Source organism: Schistocerca gregaria, chromosome 3, assembly GCF_023897955.1.
Source record: "Schistocerca gregaria isolate iqSchGreg1 chromosome 3, iqSchGreg1.2, whole genome shotgun sequence".
In the NCBI taxonomy this organism is placed as follows: domain Eukaryota; kingdom Metazoa; phylum Arthropoda; class Insecta; order Orthoptera; family Acrididae; genus Schistocerca; species Schistocerca gregaria.
In genome coordinates, this window is record NC_064922.1 from 746,919,475 (window position 1) to 746,927,398 (window position 7,924).

The window sequence follows — 7,924 nt, forward strand, 5'->3', positions numbered from 1 at the left end:
ACGTTATGGTATTTTGATCTGCTTGGCTTTCTTAGCGATCAAGAAACGCCAAGACCTAGCAGGAATACAATTGAAGATGAAACTGGAGTATCAATGTGCGAGGAAATGGAACACGAGGTCATGTAAAACAAAACAGGTTCGCCCTGTAACTCTCGCAGTAAATGTACGTGAGAAAACTGCTTTCGCTTTAGCAGTCACCGTCTACATCATTTTGACCGCTTTCTCTGTTTCCTGCGGTTGGTCTGAATGTTTTTTGCAGCACAAGTTGCGAACACTGACCATAACAGAACTTCCTCCATTTCTATATTTCAAAATAACTGTATTAAATTTTGACGTTTACGGGGAGCGTAGTCGCTTGCCACTGATATTTCGTTTCTACTCCGGCAGATGGCGGGCGAGTAGTAGATTGGGGTTTGTGTCATGTGAACACACCACATTTGCAGCAATCTTTTGCATGTACAGACATCTGCGCCGATGTCTACGCAGATAGATCGTTGCGTGTGGACCGGGCTTTAGGTCAATTCAGATTGGGCGTCACGCCACCTTCCGTCAAAATATTCCAAGCCGGCTTTATACTCGCAACAAAAGTCTCGGCACATCTAAATAGCTCTAATGTCCTTGTTCTCGATTTTCCACACAGGTATGACTTGCTTCAGTTCTTGTGTGTTAACAGGGCAGTAGCATATACAAACAGTCAATATGCAGAAATTTGCAACTGTTATGCAAATGTACAAATGGTCAATGTGCAAAATTTTAGTAGAGAACTTTACACCGCTCACGGCATTCACCTCAATCGGCGCAGAAAAAGTCACTTAGCGTCCATTATTTCTGAAATCGTCGTAAATGCTAGGAACAATGTATACTCAGAACACACACATTCGAAGAATGAGTTCTCCACAACGCAAGAAGACTGCAGGAATGGGTATAGACAGACGACATTGGGCAAATGGTTGCTGAAAACACCAGGTAAATCTGATTCTTCCCAGTCTCCCAGTACATGGAAACAGACCAACTTGAATAAATGGATAGTGAAAAATACCAAATCCACTCCGTCAACTGATATTTCTTTTTTAGGGATAAATATGTAAGTGGTTCTGGAAATCAAACTCTGACTATTTACCATCAAAACATATGCAGACTGAGTAACAAAATTAATGAACTCTTAATTAATATCCAAGAGCCACAGGGTGTAGATTGTGCCAATGTTCTGTGTGCTTTAGTGAGGACCATGTTATGTTAGCTATTAAAAAACATGCTATAGATAATTACTGCTTAGCAAAATCTTACTGTATAAAATTTATAGAAAGAGGTGGAGTAGCAATCTATGTCAGAAACAGCATAACATGAAGTGTACTTAATGTGCTGAATTTTTGTATAGATCAACAGTTTGATGTGTGTGCCATAGAGCTGGCTTTTAATAATTCTTATTTAGCAGTAGTAGCTTTATAGAGGGGCACCTTCAGGTAACGTTAGCAGTTTTTTGAAACAGTTAGATGCACTCATAATATACATATTTAAACTCAGTAGAGATGTCATAGTTGTTGGGGACTTAAATGCAAATTTTCTAACGAACTCCAGAGACAGGATAGATCTTAAGAACTTGACGTCCTCATATAATCTTGCTTCTATTGTAAATTTTCCCATCAGAATAACTTCACGAACAAAATCATCAATTAATAACGCATTTATTGACATAACCAAGATTGGTGATATAACTGTCAGGCAAGTCCTGAATGGTCTCTCTGACCATGATGGACAAAGACTCATCATTAACAATTCAAGTATTTTTTAGATTAACAGTGGTCCCAACTGGAAAATTACTAGAAAATCTACTGATGAAACTATTGAGATCTTTAAATCACATCTCCAAAAGTAGACTGAGGTCCAGTATATAACGTAGAAAATGCCAATTCCAAATACAACTTTTTCAGTGAAGATGTGATTCTAATATTTGAAAATACCTTCCCAAAAAGAATATATAAAACCCATACTAAAAGAAATCCACCAACAAGCCTTGGATTACCACTGGAATTAGAATTTCTTGCAAGAGAAAGAGAAAGTTGTACATTGCCTCAAAAAATCAGATGGCCCTAACATTTTAAATTACTATAAAAAATACTGAACAAAGTCATTCAGAAATCAAAAAGTATGTATCTGTGCCCAAAAATTAATAAGTCCACTAATAAAATCAAAACCATATGGGAAGTGATACGAAATGAGACTGGTGCAAATTACCCCAGCAAGACCCAAAATATTGCTCTTAACAATGAAGGTAAGCTAGTTCAAAATCAAGATATTGTAGCTAAAATATTTAATGAGCACTTGTTAACTGTTGCTGAGAAAACAGCATGCAACGGCTCTTCAGAAAAGGCAAAAAACTCCGAAAGAAAATTCCCTAACTCTATAGACATGAAAGGTATGGTCCCCATAACCGTGCAAGAAGTAAGAAAAATCATAGTGTCTCTAAAAAGTAAAAATTCATCGGGTGTAGACAATATTTCCAGCAAACTGCTAAAAGCCAGCTGTAATCAATTCTGTAAAGTTCTAGCTCATATATTCAATTCCTCTCTCAATCAAGGTATCTTCCCTGACATAATGAAGTATGTTACTGTGAAGCTCCTCTACAAAAAAGGTGATCCCACAGATGTTTCCAACTATCATCGTATCTCCATTGTAACCGTATTTTCTAAAGTCTTTGAAAATTAATATACGTCAGGTTCTTCAATCACCTTCAAAAATTTGCATTAATTAGTAAACAACAATTTGGTTCAGATCAGGTATATCTACAACCAAAGCAATTTACACAATTACAAATAATGTTTTAGAATGCCTTGACAAGAGAAATTATCCATTGGCATAGTCTGTAACCTGACTAAGGCTTTCAACTGCGTCAATCACTGAAACCTTTTAGGAGAAGCAGCCCAATATGGAATCCGAGGACAAATGGGTAACTGGCTCAGATCATACCTAGAAGACAGACAACAATAAACAGCATCAGGCGTTAACAATCTACAAGTAGGAGAGGTAGAGTCTGACTGGGGAACAGTACTTCATTGAGTTCCAAAGATTTTCTGTAGGACAAAAAGGAAAATGTACCTCAAAATATCCACGGGTGTACTGCCGGTCTATAGTGTCCAACGGGCACAATATTTCGGCGATCAAACATGTCGCCATCATCAGGTGAACCGACGGACTGAGCTCCTGTGAACGTGCCGGCACGGAGATCCGTACGCTATGGCTGCTCAGGGAGAACTGGGTTCGGTCGCGGCGGCGGCCGATTTAAATACCCTCCGCCCGCGGCGCGCTCCCTCCGCCGTCCGCGCCCCGCGCCACGGTACCGCGGTGGAACAGATTGCGACGGCGTCTGAGATGACGTCGGTGTGATGGCTCTGTCCGCCGTGGTCGTCACAACTATGCGTTTGCTCGATTTACTCTTGATTAACCCAATCGCTGGTTCCCAAGCCTTGCTAAGATTATAGCCACAGTCACGGTTTATGAGGTCGTCATTGGTGCGAATTTCGATGGCCTCTCTAACAACGCTGTCCCAGTATCTTGACGTCTGTACCAGAATCCTCGTGCGGTCATACTCCATAGCGTGATTTTCCGACAAACAATGTTCAGCGACCGCCGACTTGCTCGGATACATCAGTCGAGTGTGCCTCTGGTATTCACGGCATCGATCCTCGACGGTACGCATCGTCTGACCAATATACGACTTGCCACATTGACACGGAATCTGGTACACGCCGGCCTTCCTCAAACCGAGGTCATCTTTGGCGCTCCCCACCGGTGCACGAGTTTTATTCGGAGGACAAAACACAGTTCCGACCTGGTGTTTCTTCAGAATGCGGGCGATTTTCCCCGAGAGTGCGCCTGTGTATGGAATAAATGTAGTGCCTACCTCCTCCCTCGCGACTTCATCCATCTCCACGGGTTGTGCTGCAGTGGTTGGGCGGAGGGCACGTTGGATCTGCCCCTCTGAGTACCCATTTTTTCGAAATGCAGTTCTCAGATGTTCCAATTCCTGGGGTAGACTCTCTGTGTCAGAGATAGTGCGTGCCCTATGTACTAGACTTTTAAGTACCCCATTACTCTGTGAAGGGTGGTGGCAGCTGTCTGCGTGCAAATACAGATCAGTATGTGTAGTCTTTCGATACACCCCATGACCTAGGGTGCCGTCAGCCCTTCTCCTGACCAAGACGTCAAGGAAAGGTAATTTACCCTCCGTTTCAGTCTCCATAGTGAATTTGATGTTGGGGTGTATGGAGTTTAGATGTGTAAGGAAGTCAAGGAGTTTATCCATACCATGTGGCCAGATGACGAACGTGTCGTCCACGTAACGGAAAAATCAAGTAGGTTTCCATTCGGATGACGACAGGGCTTCCTCTTCGAAGTTCTCCATGCACAAATTCGCTACCACCGGTGAGAGTGGGCTACCCATTGGGACACCCTCCGTTTGTTCGTAGTAGTCTCCATTAAAAAGAAAATACGTGGAAGTCAAGACATGCCTAAAAAGTTAAGTGGTATTCTCGTCAAACCTCTGACCAATCAACTCTAGCGACTCTCGCAGGGGTACCCTCGTAAACAAGGAAACGACGTCAAAACTCACCATGATATCTGACTCATCCAACTTGAAGCTATCAAGGCGTTTAACAAAATCCACGGAATTACGGATGTGACGAGGGCATTTACCCACATAAGGACTTAATATTCCCGTCAGGTATTTGGCCAACAAATATGTAGGTGCCCTGATGTTGCTGACAATGGGGCGTAATGGTACCCCCTCTTTGTGAACCTTCGGGAGTCCATATAGTCTAGGCGGTACCGGACCTTGGGGTAACAATTTCTTAGCATCACCCTCCGATAAATCTGCGTCCTTGAGAAGAGCCCTCGTCTTGTTCTCCACCTTCTTTGTAGGGTCAACGCTGATCTTCCGGTAGGAATCGTCATTTAGCAGGCTCTGAATCTTATCAGTGTAGTCCTTATGGGAGACAACAACTGTAGCATTGCCTTTGTCAGCCGGTAAGACAACAATTTTAGAGCGTTCCCTCAGATCACGAATGGCGGCCCTCTCTTTACTGCTGATATTTGACTTCATCGGCTTGGATTTCGTCAACGCACAACAAGTTTCACGACGTATTTCCTCGGCTGATTCTGGCGGAAGTCGAGCTGCAACCTGTTCAACAGCACTAACAATTTCTGCGACCGGATTGAACTTGGGGGTGGGAGCGAAGTTGAGACCTTTCTGCAAAACCGAGACCGCATCATCACTCAACACCATGCCACTCAAACTGATGACAGTCTTGCACGGAACCTGCAGAGATGGTTTGTCAAGGAGACGTGAGAACTTAGCTGTTTGACGTCCCATAGCCTTCTTATGGGCGGAATCAGCTGACACCCAGATGACACCATCAATCCAATCCCAGGAAAAAGAAGCGAACTTAGTTGCCAGTTTCAAATGTAATTTGAGTAATTCCTGTGAGATAAACTCAAGGCTCTGGCGGGTGAATTGCACTCTCTCACGTACCAATGCGAGGCTGGCTCGTTTCTTGATTCTCTTAGCTGCTGCAGAATCGATGTGATGCATAACCTTAGCAAAATTTGGAACAACATTCTCGGAACGACATCTCTTTAGAAAGGCAAGAGTACTTAGCAAACGACATCTACGGTGGCGCAACTTTTCATTCTTCATGCTGCGATACATCTCCTCCCCGTAAAGGTGTATGATGTGATTCTTGAATTTCTCCCGGCGTATTTTGTCCTCCGAATAAAACTGGTGCACTGGTGGGAAGCGCCAAAGATGACCTCGGTTTGAGGAAGGCCGGCGTGTACCAGATTCCGTGTCAATGTGGCAAGTCGTATATTGGTCAGACGATGCGTACCGTCGAGGATCGATGCCGTGAACACCAGAGGCACACTCGACTGATGTATCCGAGCAAGTCGGCGGTCGCTGAACATTGTTTGTCGGAAAATCACGCTATGGAGTATGACCGCACGAGGATTCTGGTACAGACGTCAAGATACTGGGACAGCGTTGTTAGAGAGGCCATCGAAATTCGCACCAATGACGACCTCATAAACCGTGACTGTGGCTATAATCTTAGCAAGGCTTGGGAACCAGCGATTGGGTTAATCAAGAGTAAATCGAGCAAACGTATAGTTGTGACGACCACAGCGGACAGAGCCATCACACCGACGTCATCTCAGACGCCGTCACAATCTGTTCCACCGCGCGACCGTGGCACGGGCGTGGACGGCGGAGGGAGCGCGCCGCGGGCGGAGGGTATTTAAATCGGCCGCCGCCGCGACCGAACCCAGTTCCCCCGTGCAGCCACAGCGTACGGATCTCCGTGCCGGCACGTTCACAGGAGCTCAGTCGGTCAGTTCACCTGATGATGGCGACATGTTTGATCGCCGAAATATTGTGCCTGTTGGACACTATAGACCGGCAGTACACCCGTGGATATTTTGATTGTCAAATACGCCGGGAGAAACTCAAGAATCACTCGAAAATGTATCTGTCGACCAAGAATAGCTCTAATGCTGATGATATAGCTAAATACAAGGAATACTGTAAAATATTAAAAAAAAGTAATTCAGACATCTAAACAGATGCACTATGAGAAGAAGATAGCAATGTCAGGGAACAAAATAAAAACAATATGGGATATAGTGAAAGAGGAGACTGGTAGAACCAGAAAGGAACAGGAGCAAATAGTACTAAGGGTAGAAGACTCATTAGTAACCGATGGGCATAGTGTGGCAAATCGATTTAACAAGTACTTTATATCTGTTACTGATAGAATGGGATTGTCAGGATCAGTAAATAATGCCTTTGAATATCTGAAAGTAGTCTTTACAAATAGCTTGAGGTACATGAATATGTCACTCACTTCACCAAAAGAAATAACTATCATAATAAAATCTTTAAAAACAAAGCATTCTAATGGCAGTGATAAATATCAACAAAGTTAATTAAGACATGTTCTTGTGAGTTTAGTACAATTCTAAGTTACTTGTGTAACCAATCAATTTTAACTCGGACATTTCCTGACTGGCTAAAATATGCAGATGTTAAGCCTCTATTCAAGAAAGAGGATAAAGAGATACCATAAAACTACAGACCGATTTCACTTTTGCCAGCATTCTCAAAATATTTAGAAAAAAAGTAATGTACAGGCAGCTTCTCAAACATCTGACTACAAATAAAATATTATCAAGAACACAGTTTGGATTTCTGAAGGGTTCTGATATTGCGAAGGCTATTTAAGGATGTAGAGGCTTATCTCACTAGGGGCAAGATAGATACTGCCTACAGAAAAATTAAAGAGACCTTTGCAGAAAAGAGAACCACTTGTACGAATATCAAGAGCTCAGATGGAAACCCAGTTAAAAGCAAAGAAGGGAAAGCAGAAAGGTGGAAGGAGTATATAGAGGGTCTATACAAGGGCGATGTACTTGAGGACAATATTATGGAAATGGAAGAGGATGTAGATGAAGATGAAATGGGAGACTAGATACTGCGTGACGAGTCTGACAGAGCACTGAAAGACCTGAGTCGAAATAAGGCCCCGGGAGTAGACAACATTCCATTAGAACTACTGACGGCCTTGGGAGAGCCAGTCATGACAAAACTCTACCATCTGGTGAGCAAGATGTATGGGAAAGGCGAAATACCCTCAGACTTCAAGAAGAATATAATAATTCCAATCCCAAAGAAAGCAGGTGTTGACAGATGTGAAAATTACCGAACTACCAGTTTAATAAGTCACAGCTGCAAAATACTAATGCGAATACTTTACAGACGAATGGAAAAACTGGTGGAAGCTGACCTCTGGGAAGATTAGTTTGGATTCCATAGAAATGTAGGAACACGTGAGGCAATATTGATCTTACGACTTATCTTAGAAGAAAGATTAAGGAA